Source organism: Enoplosus armatus, chromosome 18 (assembly GCF_043641665.1).
Source record: "Enoplosus armatus isolate fEnoArm2 chromosome 18, fEnoArm2.hap1, whole genome shotgun sequence".
Taxonomy (NCBI): Eukaryota; Metazoa; Chordata; class Actinopteri; order Centrarchiformes; family Enoplosidae; genus Enoplosus; species Enoplosus armatus.
This window is the reverse complement of record NC_092197.1, coordinates 9,710,551-9,727,175: the sequence shown is the minus strand read 5'-3', so window position 1 is coordinate 9,727,175 and position 16,625 is coordinate 9,710,551.

Genomic DNA, 16,625 nt, shown 5'->3' with positions numbered 1-16,625 from the left:
GCACGAGGTGTACCACTGTATGTGCATATGTGTAGAACACGCCTGTTCTAATAAGACCTCTTTTGTCATTAAGGTGAGTAATGGGGACACAGGCAATAGAGAGCCCAGGGGAAGGCATCAAAACCTTTGTCAGTCTGATATTGTTTTAGAACATATTTATTCAGCTTCAGCCTCATTACTCTCCCTCTCTCTCTCCCTCTCTCGCTCTCTCTGTCTCTCTCTCGCTCTCCTTTCTTTGCCAATTTTCTCCTTCTTTGGTTCCCAGGGACCTATGTGGGAACAATGGATGTACAATTAACGTGGGCCAGGCACGGGAGAGCAAGCGTTTGATGTTCCTGTTGAGTGGCCTCCTTGCTGAGGGTAGGAAAGCAATGTTTGGCTGTGCTCAGGCTTTACTGTGTGTTTTCCTTCTTTCTGAAGCATATTAACTCCCAGATTATTAAAATTCAGGCCATAAATAAGCTGATGGCAGCTGCAATATGCCAGAAATAATGTTTACAAAGCCAAGGCCCTCATTATCTCCCCAAGGCCTAAAGTGGGAAGACAAGGAGAGGGAGAGAAAAAAGAAAAATGCTTTTAGCCTCCTTTATGCACACTTACTCTGCTTTTCTTCAATCTCATTTCCTCACGTGCTACTTCCTCTCTCAATTAGTGTAAGGAGCGAGACAGAGCAAGGTATAGTCATGCTAATACCTGGCTAATAGTAACAGTATGGAAATGAACTCCACCAGTTCTATTGATGAACAGTAAACATATACTAGTTTTTTTGATAGTGCAGTGGAAACTTCTGCACGCAATTATTATTCTAAGCTAGTTAGCTGCCTAACTAACTATACACTTACCATAGTTTATTTCCCATATTACCAAAATCTTTCCCTGACCTTAACCATTCTGTACTGAAATTTTTAAGAACATACTAAAACGTGTGCTCCCATTTTATTTTGAACAACAAAACAACCTACCTGCTTGGAACTTGTCCTCAATTTCCCTTATCAGACTTGTCTCTGCTGGGCACAGATGTTTGCAGGTTCTCCAGAGACATCATCACGAAAGAGCAAAACATCCATTGGAGTGGTGCAGCCAAATAATACCCATCAACTTGAGGAGTACACAGCCAATTCTTCTTTAAATGTAGTCACAATGAGAAAGGACATTCAATTGCATGCACGCTTTGTGATTGCACATTGGCTGTTCATGGGGAAAAACAATATTGGGCAGCCAAGAACTGGTTTGGGTTGGCTGCCCTGGCAACCCGAGAAGTGAGCAGTAGTATTTACATGGTTATGGAGGCCAAGTTCATAAGAACTCTTCCATGAACAGAGTCACAGGTTCAAGGGACGCTTCCATCATTCATTTAGCTTTATGTGATTCTGGGTGAACGATAACGACTTTGTTTTACACACTGCTGAATGAACCTAGCTTCACAAATACAAAGGCATGTTTACTGGGTAAATGTTTGAGTATTCATTTAATTCAGCTAAAATCTAACAGCTCTTCCTTGGTGGTGTGTGCCATGACTTGAGCTGCTGCAACAATGAATAAGATGAGAATGAGAAGATGCAATTTAGGCAGAAAACACAATGCCTGTGTGTATGTGTGTACTATGTGTGTGTGTAGTGATACGCACAAACACTCATAAACACACAAACACACAAACTAGTAGCAAACCCACTCGCATACACACACACAAATCAAGAAACAAACGTAATACATACAATGGTGGCAGGTGCTTGTTCTAAATCTAGTTGTAATGTCAGTGTCTTTGATCAGTGGGGCTGCTGATGGAGGCCGGGGAAGGTCAGAGTGTGTTTTCATAAGAGACAGACAGCGTGTCACAGCAGACAGGAGGGAGTGAATATTGAAGTGTGAAGTAATGAGGAGGGTGTTGTCATATTCTCTATCACAAGCACACACTGAATAGGAAGATTTTGGAGATCCACTTAATAAGCAACCTTATCTATACATAAAATATGTTGATTCAGCACTAATTTACGTTGCCAAATACATTTTAGAGGAAACGTTGACGTTTTTTCAATCCAGGAAGTACAACATTCCCATAGTAAGGAGGTCAGCGTGGTTGATTGGGACTTGGAGACTGAGGTTTGTCTCACCCGTATTGTAAGATTTAGACACCTAAAACAGTTGGCTAGAGCTAAAGTTTGACTTTTTGGGAAATACACGCGGGTTAGATGAGAAGATTGATACCACTCTCAAAGCTAAGCTACCTGGCTACAGCCAGCAGCCGGTTAGCGTAGCTTAGGTCAAAGACTGGAAACAGAGGGAAACAGCTACTCTGGCTCTGTTCAAAGGTAGCAAAATCCACCGAACAGCACTACTCCTTTAAGGTTAGGCAAAGCTTGTGATTTGAAGTATATTTTGAAAACACACAGAACGTTTTCAATATTTTACGAAGACCACAATCTTTTCCCAACCATAAAGAAATACTATGAGTTGAAAAGACTTAACCATAAAACATCAATCATGCTTTACTCTCCAGAAAGATATCGTAGGAGAACAAAGGAAATACGCTGACAGTAAACCTCAGTATGAAGATTTGATGTTGCCAGGAAGCAGATGCGTTCAACATATTAATTAAAACCTGTAATCCTGCTGCAATGTTCCCTATAAAACATATTTGTGAATGCAAATTATTTATATGTAGGAGACAAGGCTGCAATAAGAACCCAGAAATAGACTTAACAATGCTAACCAGTGATGACAACGAGGAGAGGGACTTTGCTTTTAAAGAAATTATCTAAAAACTCACCAAAGCCCACAAAGAGTGGAAGTCCAAGGACGAAGGTGGAAGGAGTAACATTTTTCTTTTTTTTTCACTTCATTGTTTTTCTTCCTCTTTCTTCTGCTGCGGTCCGTGTCTTTAAGTGTGTCTAAGACTTTCCATTTGGCTGTCACTTTAGATCTGCTTCTTATCTTCTAAGAACTCATCTACTCCTCTTGGCAGCCAATGAAAGTGGTGTGGAGGTGTAGCACTAAGATGGCATATACGCAGGGTGGCCAAAGTGTCAGCATGGAGGAAAACCTTCCTGTGATGGCTTTCAGTATCTCAGGTAAAGGGGGAGAGGTTAGGGTCGTGACAGACAAAAAGAATATTTCTAAATTAAGGTCACAATGTGGCAATGTTATTGAAGTCTTTGAGGACACAAACAATGACATTTGAGCTAGCTACAGAATTGTTTAAGTGAAGTTGTTCTGTGACAAGGTTTTCTCATTTATGTCAGTGTTTTGAAGTAAGGAAGCAGAGGTGTTTGCTCCTGTAAAACAAGCATACTCGATAAACGCGTTTCTGATAGAATGAAAACAGCACAGAGGAGTGGTGAAATTTATCGGTGGCGCCTAAACAAATTGGCAAGATGGAAAAAACTTCAATATACTCTGCATAGGATTTAATGAATCGGATACTACTCATGCAATTGCTGCCAGCTGCAGAGCTCCATTTGCAGCTGAGAGGGAGAGAGGATAAATCAGAAGTCAAATGCCAATACGCCATCGGCCAAATCTCTCAACCTGATGAAACACAAGAATAATCAGATTTGGAGACGCTTTTTGGGAGTGGAAGTTCTTGGGGAGTGGGAGTGTTGGTGATGATATGATGACATGAGCAGAAGGGACAGAACAAGGAGCGCTTTTTCCTGACTGACTGACAGCCCCAAATAAGGCTGTTCTCTTAGGGGGGTGGGGGGGGGGGCAAAGGGTATCGTACCCAGACATGATCCCAGCAGCTTTGAGAGAAAACACAGAGGAGGAGAAATGATCTTTGTGGAGGACTGAGGATGCATTGGTTGATTTGTGGGTCAGATAAGGGTAGAGAAACTGAGAGGCTGACGGATGAATTAGTCTTGGTAATGTTTGTTATATAATGTTTTCATGTGCTTCTGCGTTGTTTCTTTGTACACAAGGTCAACTGAGCGTGTGTTAGGCTGTGCACATTAATGTTATTCTTCTGTAGTACTTTTATTTACACGCACAATTATAGTAATTGCATAGTAGTGCATTTGTTACTGTATTTGTGTATATGTGCAGTTTTTCTCTGTATATGGTTGTCCATGGTGACAAATGTGTGTGTCTGTGTTGCATGCATTTCATCTCCTTGCTCATCAGTTAACACAGGCGTGGACAGAAAAGCCTGAAAACAACAGCATCGTGGCTTCTCTGTCAAGCTGAACATGAGACACCTCGGCTGTCGTTACATTTGCACGCTCTGCACTCGCACTCTTATCACACACTTGCCATCACTCGGTCAGCTGCTGACTGTTTGCATACATTTTACAATGACATGCATTTATCTGTAAAAGGCTTAATGAAACGTGAGATTCCTCCTGAATCGGGTATGTAATAGTTTAGGACATGATTCATCCATCACAGGCAGAGCGTGTTTAGACAGGAGAGTTTGTTACACCAGTCATAATATTCTCTGAATTCAATACAGTCAGAAATGAGCTATAAACTCATGTTAACAATCGTGCAATATCTGCCATGATTAACTAGCAAATCTTTTCTAGTTATAACAAAAAGTAAAAATAAAAAGCTCACACAGAAACTTTTCAGCTATTTACAGTAGGTTATGTCCATCACAATATGTTCTATTGTTGTATGTAATCTCACTGTGTGTAAAAGTGTCCATTATCTTCTCTTCTGCCAAACATGTTAGTATTTGCTGGAATAAGCTTGTTTACATCTGCTCATTCTCATTGGCATGAACAAGACCTGTGTTACCTACAGTGAAAATAAATAGACAAAACTCCCCCAAAAAAGACCCCACACATAAACATAGACATTAACATTATTAATGATTATTAGTTTTAAAAAACAACAAGCTGCAGTGAGCAGACTTATATGAAGTATCTGCAAACACATGTCTTGGAATAAATAAAACAGTTCATGACAAACTGCCAAAATAGTTTTTTCCACTTTTCATTAAAATAATAATTTCCAATAAAACATTTTAAACCTGAATTATATTTTTAGCCTATAGATTTTCTGGGTTAATTATGAATTATATTCTTGAGCAGTTTTGGCCCCAACTTTGGACTTGGACTGAAATATGAAAACCACAGCAATTCATATGTTTTTTTTCTTGAATGTTTTCCCGGAGAGACTTTTTGCTGAAGTTGAAGGAAGGGTGCTGAACCTCGTGTAATCTTCCTATTGCTTTGTAGTGATTGCCCTGTTGTTACTCTGTTATTTCAAGCGGGCAAAGCACTGCACGAGCTCGCCATTTAAAACTGTGATAATGCAAACACACCGTCCACACAGTGCCAATGTCAAACTGAGGGGAGGCTTTGAGATGATGTAAACGGGCCAGCTGTTTGTGTGGCTCCTACTGATCCATACTATTCAGCTCTCTGAATGAGAGAGCAGCAGCAGCAGCAGCGGGAGCGAGAGGGCGGGAGACAGCAGGCTACTGTAACGAGGAAAACACCGGCGTGTTTGCTGGGATGATTTTCTTGTCTTTCAGCCTCAAGTCTCAGTAGCACTTTGATGTTACATAGTATGTTGTGGTGTTTGGAGCTGCAAAGTGTAGCGTGAGCGTCGGTGTGTGTGTGTGTGTGTGTGTGTGTGTGTGTGTGTGGGAGCATGCCAGCCATACAGTATACAGTATCATGCTGCAGCAGCGCCAGGTAGGCAACAAGCACACACCGCACTGTGTTTCCGTGGAGCAGAGACAAGAGAGACAGCAGGCCTGAATCCGATCCGAGTAAGATCATTTAAACTAACCCTTTACCGCCCAAAGTTTAATGCAAAATTTCATTTTTATGCTTTGAAAGATTTTACAAAAATAACCTATTTAATAACCTACTAGTTTAGAATATTCAGACGTGATTTGTTGCATGCATGCGACTGCAAGCAGGCCCCTTTTTTCATCGTCATTCCCTAATAATTAAACTTTAAATGCATTCTTAAATGCAGTAAATGTTTTTCTACGTTTAGCCTAATTTTCATCTCCACGTCTGGCTTGTAGTGAAGGAGTAAAAAAAAGTTTTTGTTGATTTTGCAAATGAACGTCATATATTTTCAAAGAGATCCAGGACAAGTAAATATACAGAACATCACCTTCTTTATCTAATTATTTTCATTTGATTGGCCTAAAATGTTGCTCGTAAAGGACGTTCAGAACTGAATATAAAGAGTATCCTTTCAAATTAAGTTAAAAGTATGAGACGACAATGAAAACGTTTTTCTTAATTATACACAAGTGTCGACATCTATAATTTTTACTGTAAAATGTATTATTATTATTATTGTTATTTTTATTGTTATTGTAGTTGATGTTGTTGTTGTTGTTGTTGCTGCTATTATATAGGGTACAATATCCTGTCCAAATGTGAGTGAAAGTGCCTGTATCCTGCAGGTCCCTAGCGCCATACAGTGGCGGGAAAACATTTTCAATGCGCTTCCATTTTGGTCTCTTCACCGCCCAAGTGATTTATGCTCTCTGTGTGTGTCACTTTGTGAAATATATAATTTTTTTTTTACAAGCCGATGTATGATTGCTTTTTTCCCCCACTTAAAGCCCATTGATAACTCTAAAAATATGAATCCATCCAATTCTATCTCATAGAGACTGTTATTTTTTTAGTTTTCTGATTGTTGATTTGAATTGTTTGACAATTAGGCCATAAAATATTATCCTCCGACTATAAAGGTGATGTATCCTGTCAAAACCAAAATAAACTTTTGTTCGAGTCAACTTTGATGTCAAGAATCAAAAGCGTTTTAGCTCAAAATCCGTTTCAGGGGGAAAAGCCTAATAGCCTAATTGGGTCTATCAAGTAAAATTGATACAATAACATCCCCTTGCGCGGTTCAAAGAGTGCCCAAAGAAAACTGTGACACTTTTTTTTTTGGTCTAATGACCCCTGCAATTTTCTTCCACCCGGACTCATTTACCGGCGAGGGGAGGAAATATTACATGGGACCATTTGAGGATGGTTTTTCTTTGAAACAGCTTCTCCAGGTCGCTCCTGAGGGGAGTTTGAAAACATGTCGGCTCTAATTAGCGCTTCAGACATCAACACACGACTCTGGGAGTTTGTTCTGGTTTGGATTTTGACAACAGAATAGTCTTTGAAAAATCTAGAAATTCATGTTTTAATGTAGAATAAATCCGTTTATAAAGAGTGAATAGTTTCTGTACACGATTTCTAACGTTATATCACAAGACAGTGTCTATTTTAATATTGTTTGTTCTTTATATCGCATTATATTTACTTCGACGTGCTACAAATAAATCGGATTTTTTGTGTAATAAATACATGCTTTTCTTCGAGTGTATTAAAATAATAAAATGTCCTCCATAAATTTCTTCTCCTAAAAATGATCTGATTTCATTTTAAATCCTCTAAAAAGATATATATATATATTTGACGCAGATTAACGTGAACGCAACACGGGGGGAAAAAGCAATATATAATGATAAGAGTGCAAAATTACGGAGTGCCACCATTAAATATTTCCCCCGCTGATCATTTAAAAGAAGAGAGAGAGCAGAGCAGCGTCGCTCTTTATTTCGTGTTTGAAGGTATTTCCCAGTTTTTCTTTCTTTCTTTCTTGTAAACACTTTCACACAGCATGCTCAGCCCACGGTCATCATCAAAATTATTCTAAATATTACTATTGATCAAAATTATTTAAAATGAACAATCTTTAAAAAAACATCACATTAAAAGCAGTTTTCTGGTTAATATGGAGGCAAATTTAACATCAATTCATTCATGTCAGGATGTCAGTGCCAGCTTCATCTCTAAAATCTAAAATACTGCTCGATTTTGCACTTCTTGTTCACCCTCACGCAAAGTGATATGAGAAGAAGGAATATGATTATGCGTCACGGCCGTTTCAATCACATTACATCAGCGATGATACCAGTATCATAGCAATCATTTACCCCAGTTGCCTATTAATCACCTTCCATTAGTGTCTTTTACCGGCCTTTCAGAGGGGTTCCAGGATCCCAGTCCATGTTTGAGGATAAATGAGTCATCATGCCAACCGCAAAAAAATACACTAGCTAACTGCCTTTTGTTCCCGTGTGTCACTCCTGCGTACTTTTTCATTGTGGGTTCAGAACACGAACACGGGCATCGATTAAAATGTGTTTTCCCACCATCAGGATTGGCCACGGGACAGTGTCCCATGGGATCCCATGGGTTGGTGTAGGCAGAGGGAAGGAAAGGAGAGAAGGGAGACTCATGTGCAACACTTTAAAAGAGGAGGGTCCTCCATCTTGCTTTGTCAGGGGGCCTGCTGACATGGGGAAACATCTGCTGCATAGAAATAGAGACTGATGACTCAAATTATATGCAGTCAGAGGGTCTGCCAGCCTAGATGGGGAATGTAATGGCGGAGAACATGGATAGACAGCATCCGTTCGACCCCATGCCCCAAAAGGTGTGGGCTCAAAGCTCACAAAATGTAACCTTTCCTTGTTTGTACGCTGGTAAAACCGATCCGGCGGTGAAGATGAAAGTTCTAACAGATAAGCTAATATATATGTTCACCCCGAGTTGATCCACACATGTCAGAGGGTTGGGGTTGCAAAGGGTACCTCACCTTGCGAGCTTACCGGGCCGACCACAACAAAACACACATCAGCAGGGCTGTTTGTTGTCTGTCTCTAATAATCAGCCTCTCTGCCATTTGATCTGGCAGCTGAGAAGTCTGTCTCTGTCTGCTGCATGTTCCTTGTTGTGTTGGTCCACTTGAGTGAAAATGGAATTTTTAGGGGCACGTTTCACCTCTTGGTTTACTCTGCAACAGCAGCTCGCTGATGCTTTTATGATTAGGACGACTAAATTAGAACCAGAGGAAGCAGAGCAGGAGAAAGACAGAGAGGAGCGACTCGAGCGGCCAAGGGATGATCACTTCTGCCTGCTACCTTTTCTAGTATTGACACACAGAGCCAATAAACCCTTGTTTCAAAGCGATGAATGTTGTCATTGTTATTGTAATGATAATCGCCATATACAGGGCTCATGGCACGAGGAAGCACACTGTTCCTTGATAGCAAGTCAGTTGTTATGATCATCAAGGCAGACAGGCACAACATTTGCTCTAAGAATGTTTCATCAAATTTCGCCACCATAATAGTGTTGATTTACATGCAATTGTGAATCCTCCATGTGGATGACAAAAGAAAGCTGAAAAGCAGGGAAAAGGGGAATGTGTGCTGATGTTCTCGGTTTCAGTCATGCCAGTAAGCTGATTTATCTTACTATAAGAGGCAGATCTTGAGAATATGCAAGGAGAGAAAGCAAATGGATCATTATTATGTGTTCCTCACTCCCCTATCTTTCTAATGACCGCAGGGCTTTGCAATTCTGGCTTTGATTTGAAGCCCATTCTCCAATGTGACTTGAGTGGACTAGCTGAGCTAAGACACAATTTTCAGGAGATTGCAGAGTAAGTGCCTCTGGCAAGACCTTTTTATTTATATGGCACTTGACTTTTTTCTATCTCTTCCTCCTGTTTGGGAGAAAGAGTGCAGGAAGGGGAGAGACAGAGTTTTCCTAACTGTTATTGATTTGGGGTTTTTAAAGGATGAAGATCACTATGAGATGCAGGTCAAAACAAATATTGATGGTAAAAGGAGTCTGCACTAATTTCTTTAATGGTCCTCGAAAAGAAGAGTTCATATTTAGAGTGGTGTTTACAGTCTCGTGACTTCTGAATATGTTCAGTTTCTCCCCCAAAATGCCCTCACAGAAACAGAATGATCCAGTGCTGTTTTTAATGATGCTCAATTCATTGAAATATGATTTTAAGTATAGCAGCACATGGGATGGAAATAAATTCTTACTGTGCATGGACACATATTTACTCCAGTTTTCCAAGAAATTGTTCATGCCAATAAAATTAAAACGTTCAAGAGGAAAAAACAACAAAAACATATGTCTAAAACAGCCCTCCATCTGAATCGCTTACAGAGATTTGATGGATTTAGTTTCACTATGTTTGTCACTATGTTTACATGACGACACTGACCTGGTTAAATGGCACTGCGATTTGTTTGTGTGTGTTCGTCCCAAAAGTTCCGTTCTTAGTCTGTGGACATTTCCAACAAACTCTTGAGTTTGAATTACAGTACATTGTCTCCATTGTAATCTTTATAAATACTGCTCTCATAACGATTAGCCCCCTACACTGATGTATTTGTCCATGTGTGTCTTTGTGCGTGCTTGTTTATGTCAGTGTGCGTCCTAAATGACACGAGTGCATTCAAAGGTCATTGATTGATTTGAATTGGTCACAAGTTGATGGTAAAATGAATGCTATATTGAACCTACAGTCATAAGTGTAGCATATGTTAATGTCTAATATTCAAATACACTGTTCATCTGTTGACTAACAACTCTCCCTTGTGGGCATGGAGGACATTGCATGAGTAAAGAAACGAAAAAGTTTGAAAATCAGCTTTTGTCGCTGCTTCAAAGCATGCTGGTTATCTCGTCTACACAAGTTCCATCACAGTTTCACGCTCTTTTAAACCTCACAGTTTTCATAGTTTTCAGTGTTTTCTCACTGCCTCACTAAACTGCTTTTCAGAAAGTGGTCCTTTCCAAATCTTCCAGAGTGTGTGTAGTGTAATAATTCACAAAGGCACGTACAGTATGGCCGACCTCAGATGTATTTTGTTAAGTACAGTAAACTGCAAAACAAATAAAAACATTACAAAATATATTGATTTAATGTGTCATTTCCAAACACCAAAAAAGTATAAGACATTCCTTATTCAGGAATATATATTTACAGCAGAGTTGAAAAATAGCAGTGTATCTGTAAAACATTGCAGGAAGTGCAGCGAAAATAACATCATTGCACTTTTGCATTTTTATTAAATAAAGTACAGTAATAAGCTATGACCACAAGCAGTGCAGTTGAACAATAAGCTGTTGCTCAACAAAACACTGCTGTTGCTAGGCGACACAAACAGGAGTGTATAATTACCAGTGTGAGTGGCAGTTTTCCATCGTGCGTAACATTGAAATTCGCTGTGATTCAGTCGCAGGTGTGCCGCTGTTTGGGTGTTTTACAGCTGCTTCAAACATGTCTCAGCCAATCACGGCTGCAGACTGGAACCTCCTCTTAATAATTAGGTCAAATAATTAATGAAATAATGAAACAATGAGCCTGGAGAGGCCGTGTTTTACATCTCAGAGGCGTTGATAGGCCTCGTCAGGATGCCAAGCGGGGGTTGAAGTGTCCGATGGCTTATTGGTTTTTAAGAATCAGCAGAAACACTCTACGTGCTGTAGTATTGAAAAAGATAGAAGACTGAAGAAGAAGGTTCAATTATGAATTAAAAATTATATTTTCTGAAAACAGTACGTGAATAACAGAAATATGACATATTTCTTAAACCTGTATGTGTTAATTTTGAAGAAATAACAACAGGGCTTTGTTATGTTAGTAAAGTAATGATCAATGATAAACCACTCATGTGGAAAATGTGACAATATGTTAAAGCCACACACACACACACACACACACACACACACACACAGACACACACACACACACACACACACATCTGTTTGCCAATTGTTTCCCTTCCATCTGCTCAATTAGTTTTAATATAGAGATCAATATCCGACAGTAAAGGGGAATAGTTTCAAAGCTTTTACAGAACAGACCTGCGTGGTTTCTGTGCCTATAAACTGAGAGTAATTAGTAAGTTAATCACCACAAAATATTTAGGCACTGAGTATAAGCACTGCCTCTTCAGCAGACAGAGGTGCCAATCAGATCATCTTGTAGTATAAGCTGAGGAAAGAATAACTGAATTTCATGTGTCCTTTATCATTTACAATTCATCAATTCCACTTCTTGTCACCTTCACTGACTGAACATCTGTTTACATCCACACCTGTTAATCAGCTCAATGCAAATCACTTTTGATTTCAGCTTTACTTTGATTTCAGCTTCACTCATCGAATTGGAGCTTTAATTAGTGGAGGCAAACATTATTAAATACTATGATTAGGCAGTGAAGAATCTGTCAGAGATTCTTTGTTTGAAACCAGTAGCAGATGACCTTTCATAAAAGAGAAACCTGGAGCGAAAGCTGAGTAAACAAAACATTCAGATGTGTCTGGCTAATATGCGACAGGGTTATTATTATCCAGTGCTTGTCAGACCAGTGGACCCCTTATTACACATGTTTAGCTGCACTGAGAAAACATGTACCTGATTCACAAAATTAGTGCAAAATTCCAGCCCTCATCCTTGGTTTTCTTATGGGTCTGCGTTCCCCACTCAGCCCCCCCGGGACTGCTTGTGGCATACAGTCATCAGGGGGATTAATGTCCTTCAAACTTTTATATCCGACATAAATGACAGATTGTTTTCTCTCTTGCGTTTTTGATGTGTGCAACAGAGGGGCCTGCTTTGAAGTCCGCAGAGCTTTTATCTTCCTCTATTTACATTGGCTAAAGTGTTAAGTGGATTTCTCGTTGGGCTTGAAGGATGTAATACCCTGCAATGAGAGATTTACAGGAAGGGGAATCACAAACTCTGCTCGTGCTCCTTTCGGGGGCCCCTTCTAACAAAAACTATTTATGCAAATGCAGAGGTTGTGGATGGAAAGCACTCCCAGACAAAATCAGATGTTTTCCAACAGGCTGCCGTGCTGAGTTGGCAGATGTTCTGTCACTTCAGCGGGGACCCTTTTTAACAAAAGCTGTTGATGGCTCTCTGCGTTGAGTGTAAGCTGCGCCAAGAGCTGCATTTCCTTGGAGCCATCTGGAAGATGGCTGAGGACTTGGCTTGGCTGGAGCTGGCCTACCACAGGAGCACCAGGGAAGTGAGGGCACTAATTGAAATGAATACTAATGACCTAATAATAGCAACTGACCTCCACTATTGACACGAGGGGAGGAGATGTTGATATTTGCACATTTCCACCTATCATCAAAATATAAATGGATAGTAGGTTAGTGTTAGACCAAATTTAAGATGGGGAGATTAGTACTTTTTTTGAAAGGCCAAATCACCCAATTACTGTTATCCTCCACAGTAACTGGGACATTTTTTTGACATTTGTTGAATTTAAAAAATAAAGATTTGCATTCCACCAAAGTCCATAGGTAACAGAGATCTCAAAACCTCACCAAATAAAATAAAATTCATTAGATTTACAGGTGTAAGTGGGAAAAAATGTTTTTTTGTGATATATGTGAACTGACCTCTTTAAGAGCAATAATAAAATAGTTTAATCAAATAATAATCTACTGTATGTGGATGAAATCAGTAGGAGTGAACAGTTGTCAAAATTTAATTGCATGGGAGTCAATTTATAATGTCACTAAGGCTGTTGACTTAAGGACGGAGGCTTATGATTCATGTTGAGTGCAGCTGGAATAAAAAGTAAATAAACTGGGAACCACCAAACTTCCATTATACAGATATAACATCACATCTTCTGCAGAAGGAAACTTCAATTCAAATTCAATGTAATTTCAAAATGTAATCACTACCAGAGTATATCGAATATCAAAAAATGTGTGTACAGACTTAAAAAAAACAAAAACACTATAGTGCAACTGTAGTGGCACATGAAAGAGATGCAAGTGATGCAAACATAATGAATGCATCTATTTCACGTGAAATGTCAAATTAAGCTGTCAACTTGTGACTCAAGTCCACGCCACCCAAACCAGTTTCCACGTGGTTCTAAGAAACTCCAGCTGAAAGTATGTATGCAAAGTAAAGTATGTCTATGTGTCAGCTCTAATGACCCAGTTAGCGTGCCAAACCTGGTGACAAAGCCATTTGAGGTCACATCAAATGAAAGCAGGAGCTCTCAGTCCTACAACCTCCCAACACGTTCGGATGGTGGTGACTCTGACCTGCACCACCCACATCTCTCGCAGAGCCCTGAACCCTTGCTGACCCGGCTGGCATATCAGGAGGTCAGGCAGAGATAGGACCCACCACGTTGTCCATCCCCCCACCCCCCAAATGACCACTGGCTAAAGGCTGCCATGACAGACACCAGACAGACAGCAAGGTATCCAAGGAGTGTGTGTGTGTGTGTGTGTGTGTGTGTGTGTGTGTGTGTGTGCTGTATGTCCCTCTCCCTTCAAAGCTCAGAAAAATCTGCAGTGTTACCGCCATCTACAAAGCAGTGTGAGGCTACAGCCCCCAGCTGCCTCCACTTCAGAGGGAGAGGGCATGTCAAAACAGCACATGGCTCTGCCCTGCCAAAGTCACGCCTGCAAGTGGAGCGCTCTCTCACGGGTCATCTGGAGTGACAGAATGGCTGCGGCCCTGATCCTTCACGCACTTCTGCTCTGTCTAGGCGGTTTTCTGAGGCCCAGGAGACGGGATGGTCAGTTCTGTAAAGATCTGCATTGATTTACATCAAACATGTTACTGTGTTTTGTGAAGTAACTGAAGCATACTTAATGATCAGCCATTTTGGTGAGCTTTGAAGTGTTCCTCTCTTCTCTCAAATGAAATAATTTAGCAGTATTTCTGGTGCAACTGTCAGGAAGCAGTTTGGCTTTATGTTGCTTTGAATTCAGACTGTTTATTTTTGTGTATCCAGTACATCTACTCTTATAGTATATCTACTAATATAATTGAGACTTACTGTAAATTAAAGTTGTGGGCATAATGTTATGAATGACCTGGGATATTTTTAGTATGAATCTAAAATACATTTCCATTACATGTCACCATTCAGTTAAAAGATGCAGCCCTTTTACATTCTGTTTCATGGCAACAATGAGCTGAATTTTAGTGTTAAGTCGACCTTTTCGCTCTCGTAAGAGGGCTTTTTTGAACAACCTTGTCGTCACATGTGGTGCACTGTTTGGCAGAAAAGCGACATAAAATGTCATTGACTTCTAATTGTGTTTGCGCTAATGCTATGTCAAGCCAGACCCTGGCCTCTTTGTCCAGTCTGTAGGCCATTTGGCTGCAGCAATGCACTTGGAAAGCAAGATAACAGGTGAATGGCCAAGGTCTAATAGGCCATCTGTTGAAAACACATTGCAGTCAATTAAGAGTCCACTGCCTCCAGTTGTGATGGCCATTAGACAGCCCCACAACCACAAGTGACTCTTCAGTGGCTTTTACTCTTCAGCTACACGCTCCTTTTCATTCATGGTGTCCTCGAGCTGCCCAGTCCCTCAAAGACTGACTTTTTGTCTCGTCCTGTTGTCCACTAGGCTTTTCTAAGTTCTATTAAAATGCAGTTTTCCACTCAAGGATTTTATGTGACCCTGATTGTCAAATATAACCTCCTTCACTTCCTCTTCTTCCTCTCGTCACAACATCGCACAAAAGGAGCAAAGCTCTTACCTCCCCTCAAAAGGACATCATTTAGAATCATTACATCCACACAATAAACTGACTTAAAAGTCCAAAACATTTGACAAATGCATTTACTATTTTTCATCTTTACTCTAGTCCTTCACAGTGCCCAACCCTCTAATACACACGCACACACACACGCACACGCACACGCACACACACACACACACACACACACACCTTAACAGGCAGTTGACTCTCCTATGTTTGGTACTGCATTTTGGATTTATTTCAAAATCGTGCAACAACTGAGACAGACAGCACACCTAAGAGTTCATGAGATTAAAACATCAAACATGCCGCTGCGTCCTGTTGTTGGCTTTATTAGGAATACACTAGAATTATGTGGCACTCCTTGTTTTGTGACTTCTTGTGAATTCTTTAGCACTGACCTATGTCAGCTGAGTGCAGGGAAAGCACGTTTTTAATGTGATAAAACTTTATTTACTTTATTCCCTTTTGTCTCTGTGTTTTCTAAAGGAATTTAATAAACTCTTGATGTGTGTTTGCACGAGTTAGCTGAACACAAGTTATAAAACTAGATACATCAGAAAGGACAACAGCTGGGTGTTAGTCACTCCACAGTATCATTCATTATTTTCATTTGCTTCACTGAACTAGTCAGTAAACATTGCTCCTCTTCAAAGTTCAGGATATCATCTCATCTCCACATCCAGCCTCCTTCACAGTGACAGAAGCAATGCGTATTGTTATGGCAAAGCCTTAGATGTAATCTCTTTGGTTGTTGTAATATGGACGGCAGATGTTGCAAAACAATGATTCACACCTCTTGACAGCACAGTGTAATAAAGGGTTTATCTTCCTCTTCACACAGCTTGTTATATGGCACTGTTAAATTATGATGGTTCCTACTGCACGCTGTATTCACACCATTTCATGTTTGAACTGTCACTCCAGCTTTTACTGTTTCAAAAGTAGATGTACATCGTCATATACTGAATTCATGAAAAATAACTGGACAAAGAAATCATTTCTCATTTGACAAAATAAATATTAATTTGTCATCTGGATTTGTGTGTGTGTTTCTATTGGCCCTGACCCAGATCTTAGTCTGAACCCAATCTTTAGCATGACACAGACCCTATTTCTAACCCTAACATTAAAGGGCTTGAAGTCTATTTATTAGCACAATATACTGTATGTACTTCACAAGTTGATTATCAGTTACTTAAGTAAAAGTAGAAATACCTCACTGTAAAAATACTCTTTTACAAGTAAATTCAAAATATGAAAGTATAGAAGCATTACAAATTTTAACCACTTGATAC